Genomic DNA, 19,425 nt, shown 5'->3' with positions numbered 1-19,425 from the left:
CACCCTAGGAGGTCAAGAATACTCTCTTGGAAGGACCACTCCTATGCCCCTGTGGACATCTGCTTTGTACCTTTTGATCTTCCATACCCCACTTTACTGCTACTGCCTCTTTGGCTTTGAGAGAGAGAAATTTGCAGTTTGCACTAAAAACTGCTCTCCCAGTTCCCTGGCCAGTGTACAAATATGGTCACCACATACTCCCGTGTCTGCCTAGTGTATGTTGGCAAGTTGTCATGATGGCAAGAAGGTCAACTCAGTCAGACCCTGTGGTTGGGATGTGGGTTGGGATGCAAAGAAGTGAAATGCAAAGGGCATCACAGCACAATAAAATTGTCCACCGGGTGCTGTGGGCTGGACATAATGAGCCTGATCCACGCAGTCCTATCTTGGGCAAAACTGCCATCAGTTTCAGTGCGAGTTTTGCCAAAGCTTGGTGCAAGGATGGGCTAGTGGCTAAGGCACTGAACTGGAATGCTGATTTGGGTTCAGTTCCCGGCTCTGCCACAGATCATCTTGGGTGACCTCAGTCAAGTCACTTAATCTACTCGGTACCTCAGGCCCTGGCTTTAAACTGGGGAGATATGTCACTATCTCACAGGGCTGTTGTGAGGATAAATCCAGTAGTGAGGCGCTCAGGTGCGCCAATAACTACCTGCTTGGATAGACAGTTGGGCCCAATGACTGGGAATGAGGGGAAGAGGCGTTCCCCTTCCATGTCCCCCGGTGGCTTTACCCAGCCTTGATATTCTTTGTGCTTGTTGCTTCTTACCCACTGTACTTGAGGAGACTGCTAATTTGCCAGCAACTCCGAAGGCATTCATGTGCTGTCTCCTGCCAGCACCGCACTGCAGTAGGTTTTAGCCATGTTCTCTGAGCCAGTGGTTCTCCAGCCTTTTTAAAGCTATGTACGGCCTTCTTTGTAAGGGAGTGCCCCTCGTGGGCCCAACAGCCTGGTCCCCCACAGCCTGGTATTAAAAATATATAGAGAGATCCTGCTGCAGCCACCAGACAAGAATCTGCAGGGCCCTGATGACAACTGGGTCATAGCTAGGGAACTCTGCTCTCCATGACCTCCTAGCCTCGGCCAAGGTGATTTGAAATCTCATCAACCGAGGTGACTGCCTGGTGCTCTAGGTTTCTTTCCCCTGTGTCCTAATGGAGGTGCATGGATGCTTTTGTGGCTCTGTAGGGTTTCTGTATTTGCTGGGTGGTACAGATGGAGACACAGCCCAACGCTAGGGCAGAGGGGACACTTCCGGGGAGGAAGAATTCATGCACCGTGCCATAGGCAGGCGAGCCCATGGAATCCATATGGCTGGGTGTCCACTCTCGGCCCTACTAGGGTGACCAGATGTCCCGATTTTATAGGGGCAGTCCTGATTTTGGGGGCTTTTTTTTATATAGGCTCCTATTATCCCCCACCCCCGTCCTGATATTTTACACTTGCTATCTGGTCACTCTAGGCCCTACAGGCAGCTAGAGTCTCTGCTGGAAGAGAGACAAGAGACTTTTTGATGTTAGGGAATTGGGGGGAGGGGGGTGGGCGGGGGAGGTTACTCCGCTCCTCTCTCTCCCACTCGTGGGAAGGTCTTTGCTTTCCCTCTCTCCTGGCCCTGAAGTGGTTAAATTCCTTTCCAGCTGAGCTGGCAAACAGAGCCCTGGCATATTAGTCAGATCACAGTGGGGGGGGGGAGGAGAGAGGAGGGGCTGGGGTTGAGAACTGCAGAGCGCTATTCTCAGGGGCTCTGAAGTGCAGGGAGGGAGGCTCGGCAGGAGTTACTGCTTCCCAGAAACTTGATTATTTTTAACCCAGGAAGAAGCGGGGGGGCATAGCTGGAGGCCTGGCAAACAAGTTGTTGGGGTTGAAGAAGCTTCGGGGAAGGCGAGGAGGCACCTTTGGAAGGAGAGATCTGTGCATGGTAGGTGCAGTTCTGCTGAAAACACATGCCAGAGCTGCCTGCCCTGCCCTGCTAACCAGGGGTGCTTCCCTGGCCTGGCAAACGCTTGACTCCCTGCTGGTGGGCAGAGAACAGCGAGTGCCCCAGCAGATCCCGTGGTCCCCTTCGTGCAGTGGGAGAATCGCTGCTCTCCAGCTCTGGATGGAACTGGGACACAGATTCCCTAATGGACCAAAAGAGACTTCAGTAGGTTCTCTATCCCCAGCATGTTATACCTTCCCTCCAGACCAACCTTGGAGAGGAGCCGGGGCGGGGCGGGGCAGGGCACGCCTCCACCAACAAGAAGCTGGCTCTGAACCCTGAAAGCACATGTCTTTTGTATCCCTCTCACTTGGGAAAGCCTTTCCCAGGGAGTAGCTACTTTCTGAAAGCCAAAGATCCTGTGTTTGGAGGCCCAGGCCCCATTTCATGCAAAACACCTGCTGATAAGAGGGCTAAAGCAGAGCCTCTTCCCCTCTCCCTTTTGGGACTTGGAAGGTCCCTTTACGCTACATGTGATTTCATGCTATTCCAGTCCTGTGCATTGCATGCCACCAGCCCACTCCCAAATGTGCCCTGAAAGTCAGTGCTTATGTCCTCAGGGAAAGGACATGGTGCAACAGAATGGACATCGCACAGAGGTGGAAGTAGGGAGTTTTTGTACTGACTAGAAGGAAGAAGGGTGGCAGAAGTGCTACCATTGCATCTTTGTAAGGAACCTTCCATTCCCACCAGCCAGGGTAGAAAGGCAGCTGTATTCGGTTCTAGATGTAAAGTCTTCTAGCCTGAAATTCTCATGATGCGTGGAGAACCATTGTGGAGGCTGCAGGCTTGTAGGGCATTTGGCTAGGGGACCACGACTTCACATTTGCCCTGACCCATGAGTCCCCGAGAGATGGGTTACCAGCTGTACTAAACAGCTGATGGATTTGCCCGCCCTAGAGATTCACATCTGGGTATGTAGGGCCTGATGCAAAGCCCAGTGAAGGGAATGTAAAGATTCCTGTTGACTTCAGTGGGCTTCAATCAGGCCCTAAATGTAGAAAGCCACAAACCCCTACCAGTTCATTGTCCATCAAACTTGTAACATCGGACAAGCCCTGGCTCTCCTCAAACATCTCTTCCTTTCATCAGAAAACCCCATATTCACTAAGGGTTCCTGAGCTGTTCTTCCGGACCTGACCTATTTACAAGACTTCCAGCTGCCGAGGGCGGGGGGGAAATCGGGCTGGGAACTGACTCATTCTCTCTGGTCCCACTGAGCTGCCCCATAAGTTGCTGAGTCTGTGTTGGGGCCCCCAAGTAGCCACTTGTGTTGCAGGCTGGCTCTGCGTTCCTTCCCACCTCCCTGCTTGTTGTCTTGATCGCTTTGCGCCTGAATGACCAAGAGGTGACCCCGGAGTCATTTATGCTAGGAGTCTGGAGTCGTTCTGGGGAAAGTCAGGTCACTGTTTCAGCTGTGATCTAACACGAGCGCCCATGAGATGGAAATCTGGCTAAGGTACTCCAAGTATATGAAGGAAATCCCTCAAGAGGTTAAGCCAGCAGTAGGTTGCCATTGTCTAGGTGCTCCAGGGCTGCTGGGAATGATAATCCCGGCACTTCCGGGTTTTACATTGCAGAGCTCAGCAGACTCGAACAGGCTCTGTGGCACAATGGAGAGCGCATTGGACTTCTAGATTGATGACAGATGAGGCCATTCAAAGGTTGGGGGTTCAAGTCCCACCACAGTCAGATTTTGGGAGGTTGTGGAATCTTCATCATTGGAGATTTTTAAGAGCAGGTTAGACAAACACCTGTCAGGGATGGTCTAGATAATACTTAGTCCTGCCTCGAGTGCAGGGGACTGGACTAGATGACCTCTCGAGCTCCCTTCCAGTCCCATGATTCTATGAAAGTGATCTGTTGAGTCAGTGAGTAAGATGCAGGTTTAGGTGGAGAGCAGCCTGCAGTAAGGAGCAATGTACGGCTAATCTGGAGACATTTTTGGGAGTGTCTCAAGATGAAGGCTCTTCCCCACCCCATTGAGTTACACTTTGGGTCTCTGCTTGAGCTAGAAACCAGTATGATCTCCAACGGTGAAGGAAGTTAAGCTTACCAAGACAAAAATTTACCCAGGCCATAAACTTTCAAGTTTAAGGGCATAAACCAGCCACAAACTCCCTAGGATTAAGGAGATATTTCCTCATCGGGCAGATGATTCTTCAAAATCCATGATGGGTTGTTTTGCACCTTCCTCTGTATTGGTTGCGATCAGAGCCAGAATACTGGATTTGATGGGGGCACTAGTCTGGCGCATCACAGCAGTTTATTTGTTCCAAAGAACTATTCCCATGTTTGCGTAGTTATCAGGGAAGATGCCCTCCACAGGTGTGCCCCTCGGCCCAAGCGAGCGTTACATTGACCATGTCCATAGCTGGTCCAGAAATGGGGTTTTGTTCCCATGAAAAGTTTTGCTGGAAATGGGGGAGGGGAATCTATTGTGTGTCTGAAATATTTTCATTCTGAGGGGAGGGGGGAGAACAAACACTTTTTTTGACAGAAACCCAGAATTCTTTTGGTCAAAAATGGACATTTCCATTTTGATCCAAAAGCCAATTTTCATAAGAAAACACGTTCGGAACAAACGATTTCTCCCCGTTGTAATCAGGGCCCATATTGGAGTCTGTGTCACTTTCACCTCACGGGCGCGCAGTGAGTGCCGCCAGCTCTTTAAAATGTCCCCAAAATGATCAGTGCGAAGAGGATAAAGAAGGAGCACGAGGAAGAGCACCGGGGCGGGGGGGGGTCATCAATGGAGGGGGGCCCGTTACTGAACAGCAGGGGGGGGGAGAAGCCCCTGAGGGCCGGCTCACGTAGGCCCTGTAGAGTGAAACGAGGCTGAATCTGGGCAGGCCTCTCTCCAGTTTGGCCACTTCCTGCTTTCAGCTATGAGGGGTTGGGTGGCAGCGTGGCTGTATCCCTCTCCTGCAAGCAGATTCAGCAGGTAGGCAGGGGAGAATTTCCATTGGGTACCAGAGCCTCCTGTAGCTGCTTTACCTCCAGCAGAGAACACTAGGAAATTCAGACCAGGACAGCGACATCTCCACTAGAGAGTGTCCCCCAGCTGTCCGGTGTCTCCCCTTCTCAGCAAGTCTCAGACACTCTTATCAGAGTGAGTTCACTTTTTGGTAACCAGCCCAGCTGCTCGGAGGGGAAGACGAATTCCCTTTTAGGACTGCACTAGGGAGCTGATGATACCCTGTCCCCATGTGACGCTCAGAGCCATTTCATCCTGTTCTCAGTCTCCTCCCCTTATCTCAGCGGTCTCTGCTTCGTTTCCCAACTGCTCCTCATGAGTCGCTGGGATCTGAATTTTTAAGGGACGTGCAAGCCTGTTTCAAGGTCATAGAAAAGGGCCCACCTTCCGGGATGGCCCCTCCCTCCGTCGCACCAATTGCTTCAGCTTGTAGGGCACCTGCCTGATGGTCCCCCAAATGTTTCTACATCATGTTCAGGGAGGCCCCTTTCTGCCCCTTTGTCATATTCTCTGCCCCGCCGCGCTTCACAGAATTACTGAAGCTACTGGTAGCTGCTTGCAGAACCAGTGGTAGCGATCATGTTTTGCATCCATCTGGGTCTCTTGTGTCTACGGGCAGTCAGACTCCAGTTGGAAGTCCCCATGGTGACATCAGTGCAGTAAGGACTGCACTGCAAAAATCTTTTTTGATGGCCGTCCTCTCTACGAGGTACTGGCACTTGGTTCCCACCAGGACAGCTAGACTGGGAGTTCTATGGCCATTTCTGATAGAGGGGTGGCATTCCTGTGACTCTCAGGGTGCTCTTTGCTTTAAATCCCTCCCTGGGGCCTTGCACATTCCAGACCTCTGGAGAGCAGAGACGGGGAAAGGCCCTTGGGGTAGAAGCCCTGAAAGGGGAAGGTCTGAAAACTCTTCTGAGACAAAGGGGTGGAAAGGAGGACAGAGAAGAGAAAGGGGAGGTTGGATGGAGGTTGGATGGGAGCAAAGAGGAGAGGTAAGGAGGAGTGAGGGGATGGAGTCTGTCATCTCCTACTCTCTTTTCCTCCATTCTCTTCTTTCTTAACAACTCTCTCCCCTTTTCCCTTTATCCTTGCCCCTTTTCCCTCTCCTCACGGCTTCCCTTGGGCAGTTTTATTCCTTCCCTTCTCTGGGTGGCTGGTATTTTACAGACAGGATGGCCCCTTCCATCCAGAGCTCAAGAAGGAGGTTGCCGGGGAAGGAGGCTGCACACAGGGGAAACTTGACCTCTGGGACAAGGAGGGGAGATTGGTTGTGGGGCTGACTAGCTGTGTCCCTCAGTATGAAATCCTAGATTTTGCCTGGGGCTGACAGTGGTGCTGCGACTAGGGACAGGGTACCTCGTATGCAGGGGAAAGAGTCTTAGTGTCTAGTTATAGGGGCAGGGGACCGGGCACCATATACCCTGGATTGTGTCTCTTCCTGACTCTGTCACTTATTCCTTATGTGGCCTCAGTTTTCCCATCTGTAAAAAGGGGTTAAAGCTACCTACTACCTGTCTGCCAAGAGTGCTGTGAGGCCCTCAGACGAAAGACCACAGCAGTGCCCAGTGTCGCTGGTCTTTGTCTCCCTGCTGGGTTGTGTGGAGCCTCAGGTTGCCATAAGAACACCAGGGCTGAGTTTGGCCAGACCAGCAGGATTGTTGCTGGGAAGAAGCTGACCTGGCCCTTGTTCTCAGGTGACCATGGTTCCGAGTCTCCCCTGCTCTCGCCCTGCCCTGTGCCCAACACAGCACATTGGCATCAGCCGTTCTTTGGAGAGTCCCCTTCTCCACCGCCTCTGCACACCTCCGCCCTTATCCCCCAGTATCGCCACTGCTCCAACTGGTTCACCCGCCTGTGGGGCTGGGCAGGGGGAATTACAGGGAAATGGCTGAACACTACCCTGGCAAGTGGGGCTTTATCCCACACTCCTGGACAGCCTCTTCCCCCCCCCCCACTTTTCAGCCCAGCCCAACAATCACCTTGACCGGGCTGCAAGCTCTTCTACGTATGCTCTACTGCGTATTTTGCTTGCCTGCTCCACGGGATAAGTTGTGCTGGTATTTGCCTGAAGGGTTGGGGGAGGCAGAGGGCGGCTGAGAGAGACCCTGGCGCTGGAAGGAGACTAGCTCTCTGCTGGCAGGGTATTTTTTCTTCCGTTTTTTTTCTCTCTTTGTTAAGCTCCCTTTCAGCAGCAATGGCAATGCCTGGGTGTTCTGAGCTGACAATAATTGCTGCAGTCTAGACAGTGTCTGGTATGAGGCACACGGAATCAAAGAGGCCCCTTCTCTCGCTGTGACTTTCACACATGCTCCCTTGGTTGGGCTCCTTCTTTCTCGCATGTTTCCTTGGGGGCTTGCTCTCTTTCTCTTTTTTTTTTTTTTGCGCCCCTCTATCTGCCTCTCACATAGGCAGAGGAGAGAATGCAGCAGTGTCTCTTGCCCTCCCCCTGTCTGTCTCTCCTGTGTTCCCTTCTTTTTATCCTCTTGCACGCTCTCTTTCTCACATACCCTCCTCTCTCTCTTTCCTCCACCCTTTGCTTCACGTTCTTCACTCCCAAACCTAGGTGGAGAAGCTGATTCACTCTGAAGGAGGACAAGAGCGAGTGTGTCCGGCTCTCTCTTTTGGAAGGGATTTAACTCTTTCTTTGCCGGCTCAATTTTCACTCTCTTTATCCTCCACCACCTGACTCCCCGACTTGAGCCTGAGCACAATTTGTTTCTTGGCACAGTTGTCCAAAAGCTGCCACGTCCATCATTCGCGGCAGGCAGAGCCAGCACTCGGTGCACAAGACCTGGCCATTAAGCTCTCCACTCTGACAGCTCCCACGGGGGCTGGGTTATTCTCTCTTCCTTCAGCCCAGAGGTTCCCACCTGGTATTGCTATTGGAATAAGACTGTGGGAGGAGATAGAGCCATCTAGGGACCTTCAGCCCGATGGCAGGGTGCCCAAAAAACGGCAAATTGTGCACAAAGCTGATCAGCTGCAGGGGTTTATATCTGGTGAATTCAAATGACTAGCAGGTTCTGTAGGTCCAGGCAAATCTAAGCACCAGGTGTATTTATCTTTGTTAGAAACACTGATGACCATGTAGCTGCATGTTCGACGAGGCTGTGACACCCTGCCAAGTGGCCAATGAGGACCTCGTCGCCACAAATATTGGGCACCCCCAGCTTAATTGGGATGGCCACCCATCCTGTATTTCAAGAGACATTCCTGGTTTGGTGCCTAATGTCCCATGACCCTATTGGACAAACAAAGTATATTCCCAAGCGGTGATCGTACACAGGGCATATCATGATGTGCCATTGTAGGGCGCTGTCCCTGAGAAATAAACTTTGCCCTGTCTTTTTCGTATCGTTATTCTTCAGCTCCTTGACACATAGGGGGTGACCCTAGGCCTAGTGGATACTCCTCTGTGGTTCCCAGTACCTGGGATTCCACTCCGATCCCTGCCTGCTCTTCCAAATAAGCCTGGAGTTCCATAGATTGCTTCTGGCTGGGACCTGATACTGGTGTCGGGCCGTTGGTGTTTTACCTTTCTGATTGCAGTGAGGATATTACGAGCTAAGACAGTAGCAAAGATTCAGAGGGTCTATTTGCTGCCTCCCCTTCAGACACACGTGATTGCTGCAGGTCATCGTCTTGACACAGCCTTTGGTTAAAGAGAATAAACACTTGTGAACAGTTCGACATCCATTCCCAGACTGATGCGATAGCAGCCGGCTCAGGCCAGGGCCACTCATGCTCCAGCCCGCTCGCCTCCCGGCAGCACTTCCCTTCTCCAAGCCCACCCTGCATGGACCACATTGTTCATTGTGCAGCGTCTTTTGGCGCTCAGTGCACAACCCCAAGCCCGGCATGTGCCTGCTGACGTAACGTTGATCACGTACTATAACAAGCAAATCTCTTTCTGGGGTGGATTTACCCGAGTGTTGTGTGTATGACACGAGAGAGAACTGCCCTACTCTAGGTGGCAGTGGGGAGGGCTCAACTGGGGCACTGCATCCAATTCGGGGTGCCGCACTTTGGGAAAGATGTGGACAAATTGGAGAAAGTCCAGAGGAGAGCAACAAAAATGCTAAACGGTTTAGAAAACCTGACCTAGGAGGAGAGGTTAAAGAAACGGGACATGTTTAGTCAAGATTGAGGGGGGACCCGAGGACAATCTTCAAATATATTGGGGATGTTACAAAAAGTACAGTGATCAATTGCTCTCTATAGCCATTAAAGGAAGGACAAGAAGTAATGGGCTTAATTTGCAGCATGGGAGATTTAGGTTAGATATTAGGAGAAACTTTCTAACTCTAAGGGTAGTTAAGCTCGGGAATAGGTTTCCAAGGATGGATGTGGAATCCCCCTCATTAGGGGTTTTTAACACCAGTCAGGGATGATCTAGGGTTACATGGTCTTGCCTCAGCGCAGGAGCTTAGATAGGTGACCTCTCAAGGTCTCGTCCAACCCTACAATTTCTATGATTCGATCCCACGTTAGGAATTGAACGTGGGGGAAACACCTCCCTAGCGTTCATAGAATCCACCTTCTAAAGGCTTCACTCAGGGACTCTGTTTGTCCAGTCCAGCTTTCTAGCCAGTCAGAGAGACTATAATTCCCTGGCCATCCACCCAGTGACATGTCTGGGCTTTGTGCCAGGGCTCCATGGCACACATGACGCTCACGAAAGGGTTAATTTGTATGCGGCAGCTGCTTGCACAAGCAGCCTGCCCTGTGCCCTGGAGGGTAAGATCATCCAGTTAGAATGTGATCCGATGAAGTAATGCTTGTAACTTGAGATCCTGCCAGGGCGAGTCGGTAGGTGGAGTTACTGTGGAACCCGATAGAACTGGAATTCGCCCTCTGCAGCCTGCTCGGGCAGTTTCAATGAAGCTCAGTGGAATTTGACTCTCTCATTTAATGCAATCAGCTGATGTTTTCCTAGCTTGACAATGGACTTGTAATAGCCGCTGATCTCTGGCCAAAAGACCCTTTCCCCATAAAGCGCTAATGATAATTAATAGCTCTTCTATAGCGCGTTTCAGAGTGACCAAAATCCCGGCACATCACAGAAACCCGCGTTGACGAACAAAACCCTCCTGACTCCCAATTTAATAACATCTCCTGTAAGAGAAATCCTCCCTCTCCTGCTCGGCCCCAGCCACTCCCATCCCTTTCTCAGGTCTCGCTTGCTTTGGACTGGGAGGGACTGATCTGCTCTGTGCGTTGGCGCACACAGGTGGCAGGTGTGCTAGTCCTGCCCCTAGCGGGGACAGCCCTTGGGGTGGGGGAAGAGGATGTTGACGGACGCCACCGTGGTGCCAGGCATCTCTGTGGCTGTGCTACTCTAGGCTGGGATTGTGGCTGCCGTGCACATCCAGCAGAGATGTGTCGGGGAGGTGGTGGCATGTGCCCCCGACCAATTGGAACAAGCGCTTTTCACCAGGAGATCGCAAAGCGCTTGATCAAGGGCGTCAGTATTGTTATTCCCGTTGTACAGATGGGGATGCAGAGGCCCAGGGAGGTGAAATGACTTGCCCGAGATCACCCAGCTGGGCCGCAGCAGAACTAGGAATAGAACGTAGGTCTTCTGAGTCCCAACCTAGTGCTCTATCCACTAGGCCACATTGCCTCCCCTTGTTTCTAGGTAAACAAGGATTTGAGTGGGGGTGTAATAACCCCTGTGGAGTTCTCAAATGGGGATCACACCTTAGGATAGAGTGTGTTTCCTGGACACCTCCCTTCCCATTCATGATCGTGCAGAGCACCTCGTGACGCCCCAGCCCACCATGCCATCACATAATGTCCTTCCGGCAACCGTACCACTGGCTGACACAGACTAGTCCCATTAGGAAGGTATGTGATGTATTTTAATTGTCTGTAAGGCAAGGAAACAAGGAGGAACGCCAGCTCCTGCTAGTGCTCCACAGACACGGTTGGGTACTGGGAATTCTCTTTCTCAAGGGCATGGCTGGCGGGCCTTGCTCATTGCTCTGGGTCTAACTGATTGCCATATACGGGATGAGGAAGGAATCCCCCCACCCCTGGTCAGGTTGGCAATGACCCAGGGGGGGTTTCATCTCCCTCTGCAGCATGGGGTGCAGGGTCACTTGCTACGATCACTTGATATTTCCGTCCATTTCCTGCCATTGCATTGGCCTTGAGCACTGGTGCACCTCTGTCCCTCCTGATCTCTGCCTGTGACGTGCAGTAGTTTAGTGTCCTCGGGACTGTAACACTGGTCTAATTCTGGTGGTTGACTTTGTGTGGAGGTGGCTGGGTGGTATTTGGTGGCCTGTGATATATAGGAGGTCTGATTAGATGATCTGGTGGCATGGGCGGCAGGTGAACTTCCATTTTGGAGAGGCTAGCCCGCTGGCCCTGCCCCTTCTGCCCACCAGCCCTGCCCCCCCAGACGCCGGAGCCCAGAAACCCACCCCCCCCAACAGGAGGAGCCCTGAGCCCCCATGACCAAATAAGCCCCAGTTTGCGCCCTCGGGTCAGCTCTTCCCCAGCCCTATTGCTGGGCCGCTCCGCTCCCCTCCCACCCCCTCTCTCCCCCGGGACCGGGCCAGCCCCAACACCGGGCTGAGTCAAGCCACCCCACAAGTGCCGGGCCAAGCCACTCCCGCCTGAGCGTCAAGCCAAGCCACTCCCCCCGGCTTGAGAGCTGGGCAGAGCCGGCAGCCCCGGTGCCCGGCTGAGCTGCCTCACTCCTCTGCCGGACGTCCGTGCCCGCTGCTTGCTCGCAGCGTCCCTCCTCACTCCCCTGCCCCTGGGGAGAAGCAACCCGGCGAGCAGCAGGGACTGGAGTGGGAGATGGAGTGCAGGTCGGCACTGGCAGCAGCAGGTGGTGGGTGGGGAGGCCTCAGGGAAAGGGTGGGGCCTCTCCTGGCCTATTATACCCACCACCCATGTCTGGTGGTCTCTTCTTTGACTCTCTGACTCTGTTATCCCAACATGATTGGAGACCTTGAGCTGAGAGAGTGCAGCAAACAGCCTTGTATCTGAGACAGCTTTATAACAGACACTGTATGAAGTAAAACAACAGTCCTTGACTGGATCACAGTAACAGGGCTAAAGAACCCAGCAGTGTCAGACATGACAAAATCACCCCCTGAGGCCATTGCGCTGCTTATACCTGTAAATACCTCTTATGAAAATCTGCCCTCATGGCTACATTTTGAAAGGTGGGCACCTGCTGTGCCTCACTGCACACAAATTGGGTAACGGTGCACCTAAGTTCTCACTGGCAAGTGCATTTTCCCAGTCTATGCATTGGAAAATTGGAAAACCTGTTTCCACCTGCAACTGCAGGGGGGTGGACGGGATGGATGTGGGTGCAAATTTTGCCAGTCCAAGCTAGGCATTTGAAAATGTAGCTAGTAATATTTCACCACGGTGAGAGATGCAACCAGCAGCCCCTCGCTTGAATTTTTCTTGTGCTCCCCAGCCATTTCCAGAGAGCCAATCATTGCTTCTATTGGAGCCCTGGAAGTTCGAGATTGTCATCATCATGTGGTCATCCCAGATCCGAAGTGCTGAACTGAATCCCTCCTTCTATGAGCCAATGGTTGAAATGGGTGGCACAGGACAGAGGATGCCTAAAATGTGCTAATAGTCACCTTGGATTTCATGCCCACCATTCTTGTTTAATGCACTTCTGGAAGGTGCTAAGATACTGCAATGAGTAGAATTCCGGGGCATGTGCTCATCTTACTGTTAATGATCCCTCATGCAAGACCCTGGATTTGTGGTTCACTGGGAGGGTATTGCAGTTGAAATCACTGGGTATTGTTTCCTTTGTGAGTTGCATGGAGTTCAGCTGGGTTTACCCATGTAAACACCATGTTGTTGGCACTTGACTCCAATAACTGCTTAGCTGGCAATTTGCATCTCCTTACCCAGTATGCTTTGCCTCCCAGTTCTGCTCTGCATGATTAGTTCTCAAGAACAGCCTGATTTACTGAATATTCTGTGCCAGGATTGTTGCTAATGGGAGAGATCCAAGATAAGAAGCTTCAGGGTGAAAGAAATCGGGTGATCAAAATGTAATAAAAACAGAGTTCCACATGCGCTGAAAAATTCTCCATTTTGGGAGAGCCATACAGTCCAATCAAAGACTGTAAGTAAATGTAGATGGTCATAAAATGTATTCTGCTGCATTCCCCTCTGGTGGCTAGTGCACTAAGAAGGTAACAGCCTACTGCTGTTGTCATGGAATTACTCCTTCAGTTCAAGTGGCAGAGGACTAGTTGGCCATTTGTTTGACCAAACAAAATAGGTCCTGCCTGGCACATTAGTGCAATATGGGGTTGTTTCACAGGAGACATTAAACCCAAGTGCTGACAACTTACCATCATTACAGCTCTCATAGTACTTCTCCAGGAGATTAGGGAGTGTTGACCCTGGTGTATAAATTCCGCTGGGCTGTTCGGTTGGATATAGGGTTTCTTCTTGACTTGGTGCCTAACCCACTGTGTTTCTCGCTCCAGAGTTGCCTGCCTTTCAGAGAGGGGATCCAATGATCCTTACATCTCCCCTGTCTACTTCACAAGGATTGTGGGGTGACTTCCAGCTTGTAACATGCTTGGAGATCCTTGGGGGAGGACGTGCACATTTTTGCTATTATTGAGTGATTTTATTTTTGTCTTGCCGGGTCGGTGGGGGCAGGAGATCTGACCGTTTGATTTCCAGTAGCATGCCGTTAAAATAACCCAGTGCCAATGGGGATTCTTCGCCGTGATCAGGCTGAACTTGCTAGGAAAGTGGGATTGGGTGGGGCGGGGGGGGGGTTCATGCATGTTAGAACATCTGGAGTAATCTCGGGAAAATCGGCTGCAGTCGGGTTTCAGCTCTGTCCCTCCTGTCGTTCCACCATGTCTCCTAGGTCTAGGGGAAAATTGGAAAAAAAAGTCTAATCAGCCCCATCTCAGTGGGAAAGCCCTCTGGGGGAAGGTATCTGATCTGCCCCCCCTCTTTTTTTTAACAGCTAAGTGTTGGGGCGGGAAGCAGAGCACAGGAGGTTTATATATTCAGCACTTTGTGCACACGCTATGCAAACAGAACAGTGCATCTCTAGTTCCCAGCAGCAGCCGACAGCTCAGCTTCTTGTAACTCAGTTGCTGAGTGAAGCAGCCGTGGTCCTGGAGTGTCTGCCGGGCGAGGAGCCGGCCTGGGACCTGGCAGTGGTGTGCTTTCTCTGCAGACACCCTATTGAACTGGTTGGATGCTCAGCCTTGCTGTTATTGCCTTCCCTTTCCTGTTTACTTCTCCCTCCCACCCACCCGCCTTTTTGGCTGCTGTAGTGTGAACTCCCAACAGAATACGGCCTCCACTGTATTTTGGTGTTTGCTAACTGAGGGGCGCGGGGTGTTATTTCTGTCTCGGGGGTGCAGATCTCCCTCTCCCTCTGCAGCCCCGTCAGCTGGTGGAATCGTTGCCCTGCGCGCATTGGTGGGACTGGGTTCCAGGGTGCACCAGGTGTTCGCCCAGAGCCATTCCATCCCTGGGGTTAGGCAGGCCAGGCCCCCGAGGCGCTGCCGCGTTTGTGTTTGCATATAAATGAGAATGATGGGGCTGCAGAGCCCAGCGCGCTCACTGCTGCTCTGAGAGCCGTTGCTGCTTTCGTTGCCAAGTCCACCGCTTACTTTCCCTTGTCTTTGTGTGTTCGCATGGCAGTTAAGGCAGACCCTCCCTCCAAATGTACCTGCCAGACGGCCTGTCTGGCTGGGGCCTTGTGCCGGCCAGTGCTTTGACTACTTGGCAACACGGGGCGGCTGGCTTGGCGAAGGCCAGTCTGCTAGGCTAGTCCTCATTTCCCTAACATACGCCCTGTGCATTGCAGGTGTGGAACGGCTCTATCCTAGCCTCACGAAGCAAGGTTTTGAGCTTAGAGCAGGACACCAGGAGCCAGGAGTCCTGGGTTCTGTCCCTGGCACTGAGTCACCCTGTGACCTGGTACAAGTCACTTTTAAAAGTATTGTTATTTGGAAAAGGTTGTTCTTAAGACTATAATGGGGCAAATTCAACCTTGGTGTCACCCCGTTGACTCCAGTGGAGTGATACCAGGGATAAATTTGGCCCATATTATAAATACTATTATTTGTTTGTATTATGGTAGCGCCTAGAGGCCCTAAATGAAATGGGGGTCCTGTTGTGCTCGGTGCTGTACAGACACACAGCAAGGGACACCGTGCCTAGCACAATGGGGCCCTAATCTTTAGCTCTTACCACAAGACAAATAAATACCAATACTTAATAAAGAGCTACTCTAAATAGACAAGACAGACAAAGGGTTGGAGGGGAAATGGGCAAAGAGGGAACGTGACTTGCCCAGAGTCACCCTGCAGCTCGGTGGAGGAGCCAGGAACAGAACCCAGTGTCTGGAGTCCCAGTCCAATGCCCGAGATACATAGTGATTTCCAGCCATTACTAAAAATAGTTGTTCTGTGGCTCTTAATGATTCTTATGTGAACTTCTACAAAACACTGATTTGTCCAGTTCTTTCTATACATTCCCCAATAAACGTGGGAAATTACTGAACAAAAGTGCAGCGCAAAGGAATACTAGTATCTAAGGGACTAGACTTTCTTTGCTGGCTCCACTTCCCTGCCACGTGTTGTGGGCACTGAGTTAATACCCCGCCATGTGACAGGAGTTGCTACCCACTCTATTTGTTATTATTTTATGTGAGCTTCTTTATCACCTGAAATCAAAATCAAAATATCCAAAACTCACAGGCAAATCCCGATGTTTGCCTTGGACTTTCCAAGATGTAAGTCTGAGTTCAGCTACCCGCTGGTCCTACATACAGGGCCTGGGGTCTCACTCTGCCTTGCTGATTCTATGATCCTTGTCCCCGTAGTACCTGAGCGCCTCACAGTCAGTGCTGGGTTTATCCTCACTACTCCCCTTGAGGCAGGGCAGTGCTGTTATCCCCATTGTACAGATGGGAACCTGAGGCACTTAATAGATCAAGGGTAACATTTCCAAAGCGCCTATTTGATTTGGGGCCTGAAATCCCAGTGACTTTTGATGAGACTTAGGCTCCTAAGTCACTTAAGTGCTTTTGAAAACATTATCCTAATTCCCACTGACAGTCAGTGAAGCAAGCAGAGATACAACAGTGGGAAAAAGCCAAAGACAGCAAGTGGATAGCCACAATATGGATGGAGTGAAAGTATCAGTGGACAGAGGAAAGAAGAGATGAGGGTAGAGCTTCAGCTGGAACAGAGTTGGGCAGGGCCTGAGAGGCCAGGGTGAGGAGCTTAAATTTGAGTTGAAAGCAGAGAGGGGTCCATTGGAGGTTTCAAAGAGGGGCTCGGAGCAGCGAGCCAAGAAGGAGGTTTTGGTAGCAGGGATCTGGACAGGTTGCAGAGACGCAATCTGGGAATTGGGAGAGTTTGCAACGTCTAAAGGAGAGATGGCTGGAGTGTGGGCAAGGGTTATAAGGCAGAAGGACAGAGAGTACAGGAGATTTTGGAGATGTTGTACGGGAAGAAGCGCCTGTGTTTGGTAATCGCCTGGATGTAGAAAAGCAGAGATATCAGAAGTTGGCGGAGCCAGGAACATTGCAAGGGAAACAAGGAAAGATCTAGAAATAACCCGACATCAGTGCCACTTCCAGAAAAAAATTACCAACCAAGGAAAAAGCCAGACATGACTTGAACCTCTGGCTTTAAGACTCACAAACAAGTCAATTAAATCATGAGCTGTCTGGGATAGGGACCATCTCTCACCATGTGTCTGTGCCCACAAACCCAGGAGGCTGGCGTCTCTGATCACTACCACGCTGACTGTTAGTGTGATCATTAAAGAGGAAAAGACACGAAGTGGTGACAAGATTTGAACTTTAAAATAAACATCTTAGTATGATGTCTTTTGTCACGTATACGTTGGGTGCTGTCAGTGTGCTTGGGGCTGTACAAAATGTACAGGAAAGCATGGTCTCGGTAAACAGCCAACCAAATCCTGAAATTCTTGATCCGTTTGTACTAGGATCCTGTTTGGACAGATTTCCCATTGAAGGCCAGCAGGCCAGTTCCAGGGTCACTCAGCATTTGCTCAACCCTTACTCAAGAAACCTCCTCTGAAACATAATAGGAATTTGCTTAAGGGGAGAGTACATAGTGACAGTGTGACTGGGCCGCCCTCATTCCTGCTGGTTAGCACTCACACAAGCAGCCCCATTGATGGTAGTGTGAGGAAGTTCCCACTGCGGTGAGGCAGAATTGCACAGTCTAGCCCTGAGTAAGGACTTCAGGATTTGGCCCTGAGGCAATGGATGAAATTTTCAAAGCTGTTTAAAGGAATTGGGCACCCAACTCCCATTGATTTTCAATGAGTTGGGCATCTAAATCCCTTAGGTACTTTGGAACCACCCACTAAGAACAAGGATAATAGAGGTGATCAGTAAGGGGAACCAGACCCATCATGAAAGAAAATGCTTGGAAACAGTGAGATGGGAGACACAGAAATACAACAGTTCCCTGCGGTGCTGGACAACAAGGACAAAGAAATTACTGCCAAGCCAGAGAGCATCATGACACTCAAAAGCTTTAAGCAAAGCTCTTCTCCAGTGTAAGTTTCATTCTCCAACTTTTATTCACATGACATCTTTTATTCACACCAAAGTGATTTTACCTTATGTGAGGAAAAAATGATGATATTTTATCACACAACCTTCTATCACATGACCTACTTGAAGTCAGAGTAGCAACAGCTGCTGGGTGTCCGGAGACCAAGGAAGAGCTGGAGATGCGATAGATGGGATAATAGATGGTAAATAAGAAAGGGACTTCCTGTTTTGTCCACAAGGCGACTGTAGTAAAGGAAGGTGCCATCTAGCTAGCAATATGCCACAGAGCTGTAACTTCATAATTATTTAACAGTGTATTCATTTTTTTACAATTGTGTGTTGCATAACTGTCGCCTCCGGGTGCATTTGCAATAAAAATTAATACACGAAAGATCTCCAGAACAACAGCCTGTTGTCAATTTTATAACGTAACCTATTATCGTACTTTGTACTTCTAATCGGGTCTCTCATCTGAGGATTGCAAAACGAAACACAAACATTAATTAATCTTCCCAACCTACCTGCAAGTTAGGTGGTATTATCCTGGACTGGGCAAACTCTGGCACAGAGTGAGCAAGGTGGCTTACAGCGAGACAGGAGGATGGCTGGGCGTAGAACACAAACCATGACTTTCAGTCTACTGCTCTAAACACTGTGCCACATGCCCCCAAAGAACGTAGAGAAGAAAATCACGTGCAACTTTGGACTTTAGTCAACCACTGAAATTAAGAGTGTTTTCCATTTGTCTGCTAGGGCTGGCTGGAGAACTGGATCTCGGATAAGGACTATTGTACGTGGTATTCATAGACAATGGCACAGCGAGAGGTGGAATAATATGAAATGAATGTACGGCTGCAGGGTGGTATGGGGCAAGAATGCTGTACATAGGGCCTCGAGTTAAACCGTTTCCAGCAAAACCTTGGGGTCAAATCTTGAGGTTCTTCCTTCTTTTTTAATCAGCCATGGCTGAGCCAGACTCCCACAGAAGTCAAGGACTGAATAAATAATAACAGAATAAGGAGCTCAGGAGATGGCCCATTGTACATAAAAATATCACTTGATCATATGGCTTGACAATCTCTGGTCTGTCCCTTGCACTCTCCATGGCGACCATAGGACTGGAGAGCTTTGTGAATTGCGGTGAAGTCAATATGATAGCAGAGCTGGAGCATGCAGGAGCCGTGAGTTCAGGATAATGCCTTTGCAAGTAGAATGCCTGTAGTGCAATCACTGGATGTGGGGAAGGAATGGAAAGGAGATGGCCCTGATTCTGCAGAGCGCTGAGACCCTCCAAAGAGGGGCAAGTGCTAGGAACATGCTCTGGCCAATGGCTCCCACACAGTACAGCTGTATGTCTTATGGTGTTGACTGCAGACCCCCACCCTCCCTCAGGTGATATCTTGCATCAAAACTGTGTCCATTGTCAGGGCCGGCTTTAGGCCAATTCCACCAATTCCCCTGAATCGGGCCCCGCGCTTAAGAGGCAGGGTCGCCCAGAGTGGGGGGCAAGTGGCAGAGAATCCCTTCCCTGGCTACAGGCACCTTTTTAATTTTTACTCACCCGGCGGCACTCCAGGTCTTTGGCAGCGGGTCCTTCACTCGCTCCGGGTCTTTGGCGGCACTTTGGCGGCGGGTCCTTCAATGCCGCCAAAGACCTGGAGCGAGTGAAGGACCTGCCGCCAAAGACTAGGAGCGCAGCCCGGTGAGTACAAGCCTCACGTGTTTTTTTTTTAACGTGGTTTTTTTCTAGTCGTCCCTGTCGGGGCCCCGTCGAAACTGTTCGAATCGGGCCCCGCACTTCCTAAAGCCGGCCCTGTCCATTGTGATGCAGAGGAGGTCAGCTGGCATTCTCTTCAACTCCAGCTCTTCCAGATAATCCACTCTGGATCTCTCCC

The 19,425-nt window shown here is 50.8% G+C and overlaps 1 protein-coding gene and 1 long non-coding RNA gene across 2 annotated transcripts in view; one reads left to right on the top strand and one right to left on the bottom strand.

The window, feature by feature from the left end:
- The first annotated feature begins 1,787 nt into the window (after window positions 1-1,787).
- NTMT1 (N-terminal Xaa-Pro-Lys N-methyltransferase 1) overlaps window positions 1,788-19,425 on the top strand; it is an 85,428-nt gene continuing 67,790 nt past the window's right edge. Inside the window, exon 1 of the mRNA XM_054007829.1 lies at window positions 1,788-1,919. The gene's annotated coding sequence lies outside the window, so the exon portion shown is untranslated. The remainder of the gene's footprint in view (window positions 1,920-19,425) is intronic.
- Window positions 11,938-18,160, bottom strand: LOC128825370 (uncharacterized). The gene is made up of 2 exons (XR_008442659.1): window positions 18,052-18,160; window positions 11,938-13,842 (listed from the first exon to the last, which is right to left on the bottom strand). It is a non-coding gene; the product is annotated as an uncharacterized LOC128825370 (long non-coding RNA).

This window comes from Malaclemys terrapin, chromosome 17 (assembly GCF_027887155.1).
Source record: "Malaclemys terrapin pileata isolate rMalTer1 chromosome 17, rMalTer1.hap1, whole genome shotgun sequence".
NCBI classification, from domain to species: Eukaryota; Metazoa; Chordata; order Testudines; family Emydidae; genus Malaclemys; species Malaclemys terrapin.
The sequence above is the reverse complement of the archived record's forward strand: the minus strand, read 5'-3'. Positions and strand labels throughout refer to the sequence as shown.